The sequence below is a fragment of the Vanellus vanellus genome, assembly GCF_965231255.1.
Source record: "Vanellus vanellus genome assembly, chromosome: 17".
In the NCBI taxonomy this organism is placed as follows: domain Eukaryota; kingdom Metazoa; phylum Chordata; class Aves; order Charadriiformes; family Charadriidae; genus Vanellus; species Vanellus vanellus.
The window spans coordinates 7997038-8009202 of NC_138922.1; the positions used below are offsets into that span (position 1 = coordinate 7997038).

Sequence of the window (12165 nt, forward strand, 5' to 3'; positions counted from 1 at the left end):
TTGGTCTGGCAGACTGTATCTCTGATAGCTTAATTACTTGTCTATTTGCCTTGGGCAGAACAGCTGTAAGTGGAGGATTTACAGCCAGCTCAGGAGTTTCTACTTCACTGTCTCCCTTGCCTGGTCCTACTCATTGTCAGCTCAGCCCCACTCACCTGTTGTAGTATCTCCCTGATCTGCCCTTAAAAGTTTTTGGGGGAGATCTGAGCCCCACCAAACTCATTCCTTCCCTGCGAATTAGGGAGGAGCCAGAATTTCATCCTCTGAATGTGTTGAATTTCCTTTCTTAATTTCACTGTAGTAACTAAGCCCTCCCTTAGCTCTTTCTGACTGAGTCCACCCTAAGGCACAGCTCAGAGTAAACCCTCCACCACCACAAAGCCTCTTGCAAGGATTTCTCTCTCTTACTAGCTTTGCTAAGTCAGGAGATCTGGGAGTGATCTGGGTTTATCTTGGTTATCTGAGACGGCAGCGGAAGGGTGAGATCAGACAGTGCATGCTCAATCAATCAGCGCTAAAGGAGCTGCATTAACAATTTTTATATTCATCTTTATCTCCTAAGGACAATTTCACCAAAAATGCTAAATCTGCCTATGAAAGCACAGTCTGAAACAGCTAGATTAGTTTTCAAAGGTCCTAGATTAAATAACAGAATCAGGGGTTGACAATGTCATTGAAGCCCAGAGCAGAGGAGGACTCTGGAAAGGCTCAGCTGTGGTGATGGGTAGTGAGGTGGGATGGGAGCTGAGGAAGATCTGTTGGAACTGACTCGTGCACCGAGGGGCCTCTCCACACTCTGCTTGATCCAATTGCTGCTTGTACCAGGAGGGCTTTGAGCTTTTTTATTAAGGCCACCACCAGAGACTGAGCCTTGACCCAGAATCTCACCAGACCAAGGGCAAAAGCAGTGTCTGATCATGTTGTTCCATGCTGGGCAGGGACTGGGAGTGGCTGCCCGCAGGCAGGTGCCGGGCAGGGGTTGAAGGAACGCAGGTGTCAACTCATGTCCCTCTGCTGTGTTCCCATCGCCAGCAATCGCTCTGCCGCTGCCGGGGCCGCTTTGCTCGCTGACATGGCTACTGAGCCGCACACAAATGCTTGCTCCAGCCCCAAGTGTGGCTCAGATGAAAAGACAAACTGATTTGTTCCTGTCAGGATGCATCACTGGGATCCCGGAGAGGTGTTTCAGCAATGCTTCTTCTCTTACAGAATAGCCTTGCCTTGTGTTTCCCAAGCCACTTGCTGCCCAAAGAGAGAGGGTCTTGGCTCAAAAAGAGGGCAGGACCCAGCTCTGGGCCGGCAGGACCCGACTCTCCCCATCAGGGCAGCTTTGCCCTGCCCATGGCAGGGAGGACACCTGCAGAGATGCTGGTGCAGAGCCTGGTATCTTCCCCTGCCCTTAGCTGCAGCCTCCTCTGCAGGCAGCTGTGTTTATTCCTCCCACCCCCACCCCCGTGGTGTCTGCAGCACCCCAGTGCCTGTGCCCTGGCTGGAGGGTGTCGGGGGGGTCCTGCGTGGGGCTCTCTCCGTGTCTGCAGGGGACCAGGGAGTGCAGCTCCGCACCACGCTCTGCTGCATTGGTTTCTGTCTGAATTGCTCCACTCCCTTTCAACCTGACGCTCGCGTTAATTGGGATAAATTTCACAGCCCCTCATGTGACAGAGCATCTCACATCAGCGTTGTGGGGATCCTTGCTCCTGCCCACTCCCATCTTGCTCTTCCCCTCCAGGAGCATGTTCACAGGCTGCTGAGGCAGTTTGGGGCCAAGGCACTGAGCTGGAGCCATCCCTTTTGCAAAACCCTCATCAACACCCCCCACCCAGCATCACCGCTGCAGCCAGGGCCCCTTCGCTTAAGGAGAAATATCAGGGGAAAGCCTCATGTGGGAGTTGCAGCTTCTGTGCTGGGCAGCTGTAAATCATTGCTGTGTCCTCAGGTGGAGGACAGACATCTGTCTTCAACCCCTGCAATGGAGTCAAGAACTCGCTGGAGGGTAACATGGTCCTGAGGATTGTGGTGACGGGGAGGAACCGGCCATGGTCTGTGACAGGGGTCCCAGCCCCTGTGCTGGGCTGGGCTTCTGCTTATCCTGCCCAGAAACCAAACCTGAAACAGAGAAAGGGAAGGGGAAATGATACCTCTCGTTTGATGGCGAAAGCACGGATGTGGCTTGGAAAATTCCCCCAGCATGTCTACCAAAGTGGGTCTTTGAAGAAGTGCTTCTGGCTGCTTTTGGGTAACTGAGCTGCCCTTGAAACCTCCAGCCAGCAAATGCCTTTTAAGGTACCTTTCCAGTGTACATGCTAGTCGGAGCCTCCACCTCTGAAATGCTTCTCCCAATCCTCCTCCTGCCCCGAGGGAATGGTGGGAAGGGCTCTGTGTGCTTTGCTGGGCAGTGGCAGAGATGCATCTCCCCGGCACGCAAAAACCTTTGCAGGGTAACTCAGTGTCTGCCTCTCCTGCCTGATGGGTTCCCAGCTGGGTTGATACCTTCTTGTTTGTGTTTTGAAGAGCTCGGTCCTCTGCCGTACCCCGCAGCTCAGCACCACTGTGCGTTAGCGGCTCTCGTGTACCACCATCACTGCAAGAGCTGGTGGGTGACACCTTGCTGGGGAACAGCTCTCCCACCCTGCCATCTGAGCTCCTGGTCACACCAGGACTGGGTCCGGGCAGCACAGACTCCGGGGCGGATGGAAACCCCAGCTGCTCCGGCTGCTGCTCCTTGTGCATGCAGCCCAGAGCAGCCCGGCACACGGGCACCCATGGGAGCAGAGCCACTGGCCCATAGTGTTTTGGCCATCCTCAGCATCTTTCTCCTCTTCAGCATCAGGTTTTCCCCTTTGAAAAGCTGAACTTAGTTTTTCATCAGCCCTGAGGCTCTCAAACAGAAAGTGAAGGCTGAGTTTAGCCTCTCGAGGTATTTGCCCAAGCCATGCCCCCACTTCTGACACCCTTCTCGGCTCCCTGGCCACCGGAGCTGCTGGCAAAGATAAAGTTACAACTCAGGCTGAGCAAGTTTGGAAAGAAGTGGTTGGTGCAAGCCTAGAGCAGCCACCGTATGTGCTGCCCAAGATAGAGACGTGGGGCAGCACCCACACCCCAGCAGGAAGCTGAGGAGTGGCACTGCGGTGGTGAAAAGCTTCTTGGAGAGCGGCTGGCACCTGGCACAGCCACTACGGGGGACACGTAGCTGCGGGGAGCAAGGTCTGAGCCTGCAGCTGCCCAGCGAGCAGGATGGGGGAAAGGTTTTGGGTCTGGACCTGGATTCTCCTCCCAGGTGAGAGCAGGATCTTCTCGTGTTGATGGGAGAGGGTAAGGGCTCACCAGGGCTTTGCCAACCTTTCAAAATCCACATCCTCATCCAGCAGTGATGGAAATTCCTTGCGGATATATTTCTTCCCTACTTTCCCCTCTGCCAAGAACTGATTAATTATTTCAACCCCTTATAGAGGCTGGCAACCTTTTCCAACCCACAGACCCCTAAAAACACCCCACGGGAGGCTGCAAGGAGCCTGCAAATCCTGTGCCCCTCCAGTGCCATGAGAGCGGCAGGCAGGGCGGGCAGGGCAGGCAGGGCAGGCAGGGCGGGCAAGGCAGGTAGGGTGGGCAGGGCGGGCTTCCTACCTTGCACTTGCTGGCAGAGATGGCTTTAACAGAAACCTCAACACTTTGGGGTGTGCAGCAGCATCCCGGGGTCCCTCGGAGGGTTGTCTTTGGGAGAGGACACAGATGAAGGTCCCCAGGGGGCTACAGAGCATGGGAGGGATATTTCGCATTTCTTCCTTTCTTTTAAACCTGATCCAGGGAAAGCAGCGGGGATACTGCCCTGCCCAGTGCTGGAGGGGCAGCTCTTCTCAGAAGAGCCCTCTGGCAGAAGCAGAAGGGGGTTTCCAGACACTGGGTTTTCACGGGGAGACAGAGAGACCGAGAGGTTCCCCCTGTGCCCTTCCTCCCTCCTCGGCCCCTGGCCCCACGTAGCCTCCCCCCGCCTCCAACCCAGACCCCTGGGCTATAGCCCCACTGGCTGCGGAAGGGTTTTCTGGGGGCAGCACGAAGCGGCTCATGTGGCAGGCGGACAGGCAGTGGGCTGGGGACAGGCGGGAGACTTGTGCGTGGGCTTGTACTTGCCCACAGGCTGGCATGGACTCTATCCCTGCAGGATGCTGGGCTCTGCGGGGCCCCCAGGAGGTGAGCGGCTTCCCAGGGGGATCCGTGGAGGTGCCCTGTGAATACGAGCCAGAGCTGGTGGATGCCAATAAGTACTGGTGCAGGGGCAGCAGCTGGTTTTCCTGCTCCATCCTCGTTCAGACGACAGCCCCCGGGGATGAGGCATGGGGGGACAGGGTCTCCCTGCGAGATGACCCCATTCAGCACGTGTTCGTGGTGACCATGGAGAGTCTGACTGTGGAGGACGGGGATCAGTACTGGTGTGGGATCCAGGTAGCCTGGTATGACCCCATGTTCCCTGTCAGGGTGTCTGTTCCCCCAGGTAAGGTCCTGGAGTGGCTGTTCTGCTTTCATAGAGGCTGGAGGGACAGAGGGAATGGAGAGAGGGGAGGCTTGGGAGGGAGGACAGGGAGAGCTGGAATTGGAAGAAATCCCTCTCCCAGCCACCTTCAGTGATCCCACAGCATCCACCCCCTCACTCCCATGGTGCACACAACCCCCCTGGGGCCATGCTTGGCATTTCCCAGCCACCCCCCTCATCTCCCCGCCAGGAGCCTCTGGGGCCCTGAAGCCCCCAGCCACCAGCCTCAGCTCCAGCCCGGGACCAGGTAACGCACCACAGCATTTTCCCATCTGTTTCCACCACAGTGCCCAAGACAACAGACTATGACCTCCATACGACACAGGGGGAAGAGACTACGTCTGCTCCCACCTTCCCGTGGACTCCTCTGGAGCTGGAAAACACTCTGTCCACGCTGAAAGTCAGAAGCCTGCAGGCTGGGTGAGTGCCAGGGCCACTGGGGAGGAGAGGGACGGTCCCTCCCCGGTGCAAGGACCAGGCAGCCTGAGGATGCAGGGTCCAGCTCCAGCCTGCCCACTGGGCTTTGGGGCCAGTCGGGCATCTCTGAAGAAAGCAAAATGTGGTGCTAAAGGGGCTGCTGTATCCCTGCATGCCACAGGGCTGCACTGGTTGGGGGTCCCAGGGTCTTTGCCCCCAGGGCTGCAGGGGACCTCGACACCCCAAGCAGGTGTGCGCTGCCTCTGGGCACTTGTCCACGGAGGTAAGGGATGAATCTGTGCAACTCGCTCATGCCAAGTTGGCCAGACATTGCACATACATGTGCATGGATCCCTGGCCAGGAAACCTGGGAGAAATATTTGGAACACCCTTGTCAGCCCGTGGAGTTTCATACCTCCAAGGGCTGTGCTAAATACAGGCATGAATGCCCTCCCCCAGGGCACAGGGCTGCAGAGGGGGCAGCGCAGAGGGGCAGCAACAGCCTTTTCTCCCCTCCTAGCACCTCAAACCTCCTTGTCCTGGTCCTGATGCCCTCCGCTGTACTGGTGCTGGTTTTGGGCATCATCATCTGCCGCAGGATGAGAAGAGCATCATTGGAGAAGAGCAGAGGTACAAATCATCTGAGGGCCCAAGCTGTGGCCCTCCTCTACGGGGCGGCTGCGGGGGTCCCTGTGCTGGTCCCCAGCACCCATCCCCCCACCCCAGCACACCACAGGCTGCCCTCCCACTCCTGTCCCAGGGATGAGCAAAAGGTTTGGGGAAAAAGGGACAAAAGGGGCTGGCATCTTCCCCAGTACCCACCATGGTCCAGGGCCTCTTGGCAAAGTCAGGCCAGATCTGCGGTTGCACAGGAGCCGATGTGGCCACCATGGGGAAGGGCTCAGGACCCTCCTAAAATGCTCCCCATCAGCAAAGGGAGTTCTGTGTTGCTCTGACCCATTTCTCCTGCCTGTCCCTCAGCAGCCCAGACCACGGAGAGGAAGAGGGCCAAGGACGTCCAGGTACTGCGGGTAGGAGGGCAGTGGGATGGGGGGTATGGTGATGGCTCCACCACAAGGGACGCACTCCTTGGAGCTCCCCTTGTCCCCAGTACGCCTTGTCCCCTCCAGGTCACTGCAAGCTGGAAGCAAGCAGCCACTTCTAATAACATCTACATGAACAGGGAGAGGGAGCTCAGCTTGCCCGAGGATGACTATGAGAACAGCCCGGCCAAGTGGCAGGTAAAGGGGGCTGGAGCAGCTCCCCGAGCATGCAGCGAGTTACCCCACGGGTGCCGCTTGCTCCCAGCCCTGCAGTGGGGAGGAGCTGCTCAGCTTCGGGGTCACACTCCTTCCCCCACACCAGCATTTCCCTTACCTTTAACTGCCTGTCCCAGGCAGCAGCTATCAAACCCCATAGGAACAGGCATTACATAGACACGAACTTCTAGCATAGGTGCACCTGCAAAGTGCCCCAAATCTTCACATTCATTTCTTTGAAAAGGGAGACGAAGTTTCGGTTTCTAGAGCTCCAAAACCACAGCCGATCTACCTGAACATACGCTGAGCAGCTCTGCGCTTGGCCCCTCGCTGCCAGAAAGACCCGTGTCCAGGAACAGGCACCCCCTGCAGCTCTCCCGACGTCCAGGGCATGTTTCCCCACTGCTGCCCGAGCTCTCTCTGCCTCTCCTGTATCCTGCAGAAGCACAGGATCCCGTCCTCTCTGTACCACACCAGACCGGGGACCCCAGTGTCACATGGGGTCCCGCAGCGTAATGCGCATGCCACCAGGCCAGCAGTGCTGTTTATCCCCACCGTGCCATGAGATTATTAAATGAGACAAGATCAGAAGATTTGGGATGTGTTCAAAATATCCCCCAATTAGGGGTTAAAAGCCCAGCATCCCTGGTCCAGGCTGTGGGGGATCAGGGGATGCTGTGCCCTGGCAGCCCTTTCTCATCTTCCTCGGTTCTTGTGCTCAGCAATAAGGAGGAAGACGAGGTCAGCATTAGGTCAGAGATGTGGCCTCCGTCCCCTCCCTGGCCCTGGTGACTCTGAGGTGCCCCAGGAAGGAGGTGGTGGTACGGCCGGTGCGGTCACCCCTGTTCCCACACAGCCCTCAGAGTTGTGCTCCTTTATTTTCACCTGGCGCCTCATTCCCTTCCCTCCAGGTCTTTGCACGGAGTGAAGGAGCTGAAGGGCAGAGGGATGTAGAGGGAGGGTCTGGGGGGAGCCTGGCTGCGGGGGGTCCCGTCCCGTTCCCCCCAGCCCAGCCTCCCATGCAGACATCAGGATTTCAGTTGCGTGTCCCAGGCGGGGCAGCTGCGGAAGGAAAAGCCCCCATTTGGGGAGGTCTCGTCATCTACCCAAATATAAACACCCTGCTGCGAAATGGAAACCCACACAGCAGTTTTAGAAAGAGGAAGAAAAACCACAAGGATAGAAAGAAAAGGAGGTGGGGGGATGCTGCACAAAGGACCTGCGACAGCCCTGTGGCCGCAGCCTGGACTGCAGGGCGGCCAAGTTGGAGCTCAAGCTGGGGGGAGGCTCGGTCCCATCTCTGACTTCCCACGGGCAAAGGGAGCTCCTCCGGGTGCCACTTGCTCCCGAGGGCAACCCAAGCCTCATCGTCTGCAAGAAGCTCTGGTGCCGAATGAGGAGCGGGAGCATGGAGGGAGCTGCTGCCTGGACCAGCTCCAGCAATGCAGCTGTGCTCCCAATTTTGCCCTGAACCCCAGCTGGTCATACCTGGGATAAAAAAGCCAGAGGAGGAGGAGGAGGAAGCCCCACATCATCCCAACCACTCTGTCCCAGCAAGCACCATCGGCAAAGTCGAACCCCCACCACCCAGCTGCAGCCCTCGGCGCCGTCCGAGTGATGTCCGGATTATTCCCCCTCACCCCTCTCCCTGTGTCTCATGTCTCCTACTTCCCCCCAAACCAGCTCGGTGCTGCAGACTCCAGCAGAGCCCAGGGCTGGGGCCAGGCACCCGTGACTCCGAGAGCTGGCAGGGCCCCAGCATGTCCCTCTCAGCCAAAACACAGTCCAGGGGCTGAGGTGATGCCCTCCGAGCGCCTGGGAGGCTGCACCCATCCCGGCATCCCTCCTTAGCCCAGCTGATGGGGACCACCAGGACATACAGCCTCCAGTACCCCCTGGAACGCGAGGTGTGCTCTGCAAAAATCAAAGCTGCCATGCTGGTTTTTGCCCCGTTTTGGTGTTGGAAGCTCTGCTCAGTTCATGTGCTCCAGCACCTCTCTGCAGCAGCTATTTGGGGTGAAGACCACTCCCCTCCTAAACCCTCCTTCAAAGTGGGGTGCACAGGGGCCCAAGTCCTGTTTCTGCAGCTGCCCACCCTCCCCGGTGTGCTTCAGGTGTGCCACTTTGCGAAAAGCATCTCAGCAGCTTGTCACCTGCAGGAAAAAAAAAAAAACAGCTCCGAGGCGAAGCCCGGCCAGATAAAAATAACCCGGCAGCAGTGCAGCGCTTTTCGCCGCCACCTCTTGCACGAGCAAAAAAGTAAAAAACGAAGCTGAGAGTGCACATCAGCTCAGCGTCCCCCGGCTCGCTGCCCTGCGTGGGAGGCTGATGTTCACAGACCTCCAGAGCAAAGTGGGACGATGGGGATATCGCCGGGCTGGGTCTGGATCCTTCTCCCAGGTGAGGACAGGCTCCATCCATGCTGGCGATGCTCCAGCTCCTGCTGGCACCACGGGGCCGGGGCTGCTGAGCCCCCCCAGGGCCACAGGCTCCATGTTGGGCACCGACGGAGCCAAAGCCTCCCATCACCACAGCCTGGTATCTGGGGCTAAAAGCCGGCAGATGGGATGTCCCGCAAAGTGCTTCTCTCCAAAGGGAGCTAAGAAGGAGGCGCTCGGGGGAAGGCTGGCTTTGCAGCCCTGTTTCTTTCTCAGTGTCACTGTGGGTTTCTTCACAGCTTGCCAGGCTCTGGTTGTCCCCAGGGAGGTCAGCGGCCGGGCAGGGGAGACCCTCTCCATCCGCTGCTGGTACCCCCGGGGTTACGAGGGCTACAACAAGTACTGGTGCCGGGGGGACAGCCGGGACTCCTGCCACAAGGTGGTGGAGACAAAGGGCAGGGAAGTGCCCTTCCCTCGGCACGGCCGAGTCTCCATTCAGGACAACCATGTCTTCTGCGTGGTCCTGCTCACCATGAAAGCTGTCTCCAAGGCGGATGCTGGAAACTACTGGTGTGGAATTGAGAGGATGGGCAGGGACCTGATGGAGCTGGTGACAGTGAGGGTCGTCCCAGGTAAGACCTGGTGTCCGGTTGGCTGGAGGTTTTGCTGGCCAGGACCCTTTTTTGGAGAGGCCATTGGCTCAGCGATGACCTAGGAGGAAGCAGCAACGCAGGAGAGAGCTCCTGGGCTCTGATGCAGTTATACAACCCAGTATAAACCAGTGGCAGAGGATGGGAAGGGTGACAGGCTGCTTTCTTCAGGGGATGATCACAGATGCAGGCAGAGCGTGCTAGAGCCCAATGCAGGGTCCAGCCCTGGGCTATTTTGGGGCTCCCAGCACCCATAACCGCGCAGGCAGGACAGCGAGGCCACCAGCTACGTGCAGCAGCGAGCACTAATGCTGGGCCCCAGCGATGAGGCCAGGGACCACCTGCCAAACCCGGCCTCCAACAGCAAAATGATATAAAGTTTGAGTTTCTAGACAAGGAAAATGGGTGGATCCAACCCCACTGGCCTTGGGGTAACCTCTGGTTTATGGCAGGTGGAGAGATGTCTCGCTATGGGGAGACACAGCCCAGAGAGGTGAGGGGGAGGCAGGCAGGTGCAGATGGGGTGAGTCCCACAGGGATGCTGGCAGGGCACTGGCGTGTGCTGGAGGGGACATGGGCAAGTATTCACCTGCTGCTGGAGGAGACGGGGGGGCACCCACGGTCACCTCCAGCCGCCAGTTCCCCCAGTTCCCACCAGGACCTTCTTTTTTGCAGCTGCACTGGGTACCCCGGCAGCTCCCCGGGCCACCCCCACGCCTTGGATCTCCAACACCACAACGGATTCCCCCACCAACGCCACCATCACAGGGTGAGTCCAGGGCACGGGGGGAGCACAGGAAAGGGCTCTCACCACCATGGGCAGCAAGTGGGTGCCCCTGAGTGCGGGGGCTCATGGGGACACACAGGGTCTCCATCCATCAGCCAGGGGCATTTGGGGGTCATGTAACAGCAGAAACCAAAGTGGGGTCCCAGGCTGTTGTCCTGCTCTGCCTCCCACCCTGCGGCTGGCTGCAGAGGGGCTGCGGGAAGGCACAGGGCACTGCAGAAGCAAAGCCCCGGCTTTGGGAGGGAGAGAACCATCCCTGCTCTTCTACCCTTGTCTCCAGCCCTGGAGAGCCAGCCCTGAGCATTCTGGTACCCAGCGTGGTCCTGCTCTCCCTCCTGGTCACCGCTGCCTCCGTTGGGCTCCTCTGCACCCTGCGCAGGAGGAGGGGAAGTAACGGTGCCCATGCGTGCCCCGTCCCAGGCACACCTCTGCGCCTGTGCCAGGACCCCAGGGACAAATCCAGCCCGGGCGCAGGGCTGCAGGGAGCTTCCACCTCCCAGCGACACAGAAAAGCTCCCCCCGTGTCTCTTCTTTCTGGCACGCTGCCCCCTTGCACCAAGGCCCACGCAGCCCCCTACATGTCGGGCACCGCCGCAGAGCTGAACCATTGCCCCATCTATGACAACGAGCTGGACCTGGGACAGGTGAGTGCCCCTGGTGCAGGCAGCACAGGCAGTGCAGGCAGCATGGGCAGTGGCCACACAATGTTTCTGCTTGCCCCGGGCAGCCCCCACACTGCCCAGCTGTGTCCAGGGCTGCAGGGACACTCTGTCCCCTTGCCAGGGTGGCTGCAGTGACACGGAACAGGACCCCGAGCTGGAGGACTACAGTATCCATACAAACGCCCTGTGTCAGGAGAAGATGATGGGGATGCCTGGTCAACATTTGCCAGGAGAAGAAGCTCCCTACTTGTCCTAGCAGAGCATCCCTCATGGACAGAGGGTCCCTTCAGGGCCACCCCGGGGGATGTCTTTGTGATCGCCCCCGGGGACGTCCTTGCTGCAGCAGAGGAGGCGAAGAAGCGCTGCAGGAGGCAGCTGTTGCTGTCCCATCACACACCGAGTGGCGTCTTGGCGGTGTGACAGCCTCTGCCCATGATGAGCCCATGAGCTCAAAGCCATGTTGGCACCATCCCCTGGTCCGCAGGACCCCGAGAGCCCCCTGTCCCTCCATTGCTTTGGCAGATTGACCCACACCTCTCGGCTGGCAAGAAACCACATCCCTGATTCCTGCACAGGCTGAGGAGCAGGATGTTTTCCTGCCTCGGCAGCAAACCGATTGCTTTGGGTTCAGATAAATCCAATAAAGAAATTCCTCTGCAGAGCCTCAGTCTGGAGGGTAAAGGGGACAATCTGGTGTGCCCACTGAGCCACTCTGTTGCTGCTCCACAGAGCACCCCGGTGCTGCTGGGGCTGCATTGGGAGGGGGCACAATGGGAACTGACACTCAAAGCAAGGAAGACGAGAGCGACTGGGGGGGTGGCTGGAGCCCCGGGTGCCCAAATCTTTCCAGGAAGGCTTATCAGCAGAATGCAGGTTTGCAATCTCCAGTGACTTCTTGAATTTAGATCTTGCTGCTATTTGCAGTGACTCAGCTCCCAGACGGTCAGCCGGTTCGCTGGGAATGAATGGGTTACTTGATGAGCAGATGGAAAACCCAGAGCTTCCTCTTGCCCCAGTGGGGGACAGAGGGGACAGGGAGGGGGTGGGATGGGGGGAAAGGAGCAGCCTCAGCCTCCAGCAGGGCCAGGGCTTTGTGCTTTCTGCTCTTTCCTAAGGGCAACAAGGAAGGAAGCCGTCAGCAAGGCAGCTGCCAGGGAAGCAGCTTTGCTTTTTGTGTTTGGGTTTCTGAAACTTTCACTGGAAACATCTAATTTCAGGAGAAAAACAGCATTGTCACTCAAAACCCACAGCCGTGCCAAAGAAGGCGTTTTTGGGGGGGAAATGAGACACTTCTGCTCGAGAAAATAAACAAAAGCAGCCCAGCTCGCACTGGCAGACGGCTCAGGAGCCGGGGAGCAGCAGTGCAGCGGGGATGGCTGTCCATCATCCCAGTCCATCACCACCGGGAGAGCATCCCAGTGGTCCCAACTGGTCCACCCGCAGGGGTTGACCGGCATTCACTCTATCCTGGTCCCCGACTGGCA

General features: G+C 58.5%; 1 long non-coding RNA gene across 1 annotated transcript; it reads left to right on the forward strand.

Annotated features, from left to right (window-relative positions):
- Window positions 1-5531: 5531 nt before the first annotated feature.
- LOC309678879 lies at window positions 5532-6143 on the forward strand. The gene is made up of 3 exons (XR_014269793.1): window positions 5532-5575; window positions 5930-5967; window positions 6076-6143. It is a non-coding gene; the product is annotated as an uncharacterized lncRNA (long non-coding RNA).
- Window positions 6144-12165: the final 6022 nt, after the last annotated feature.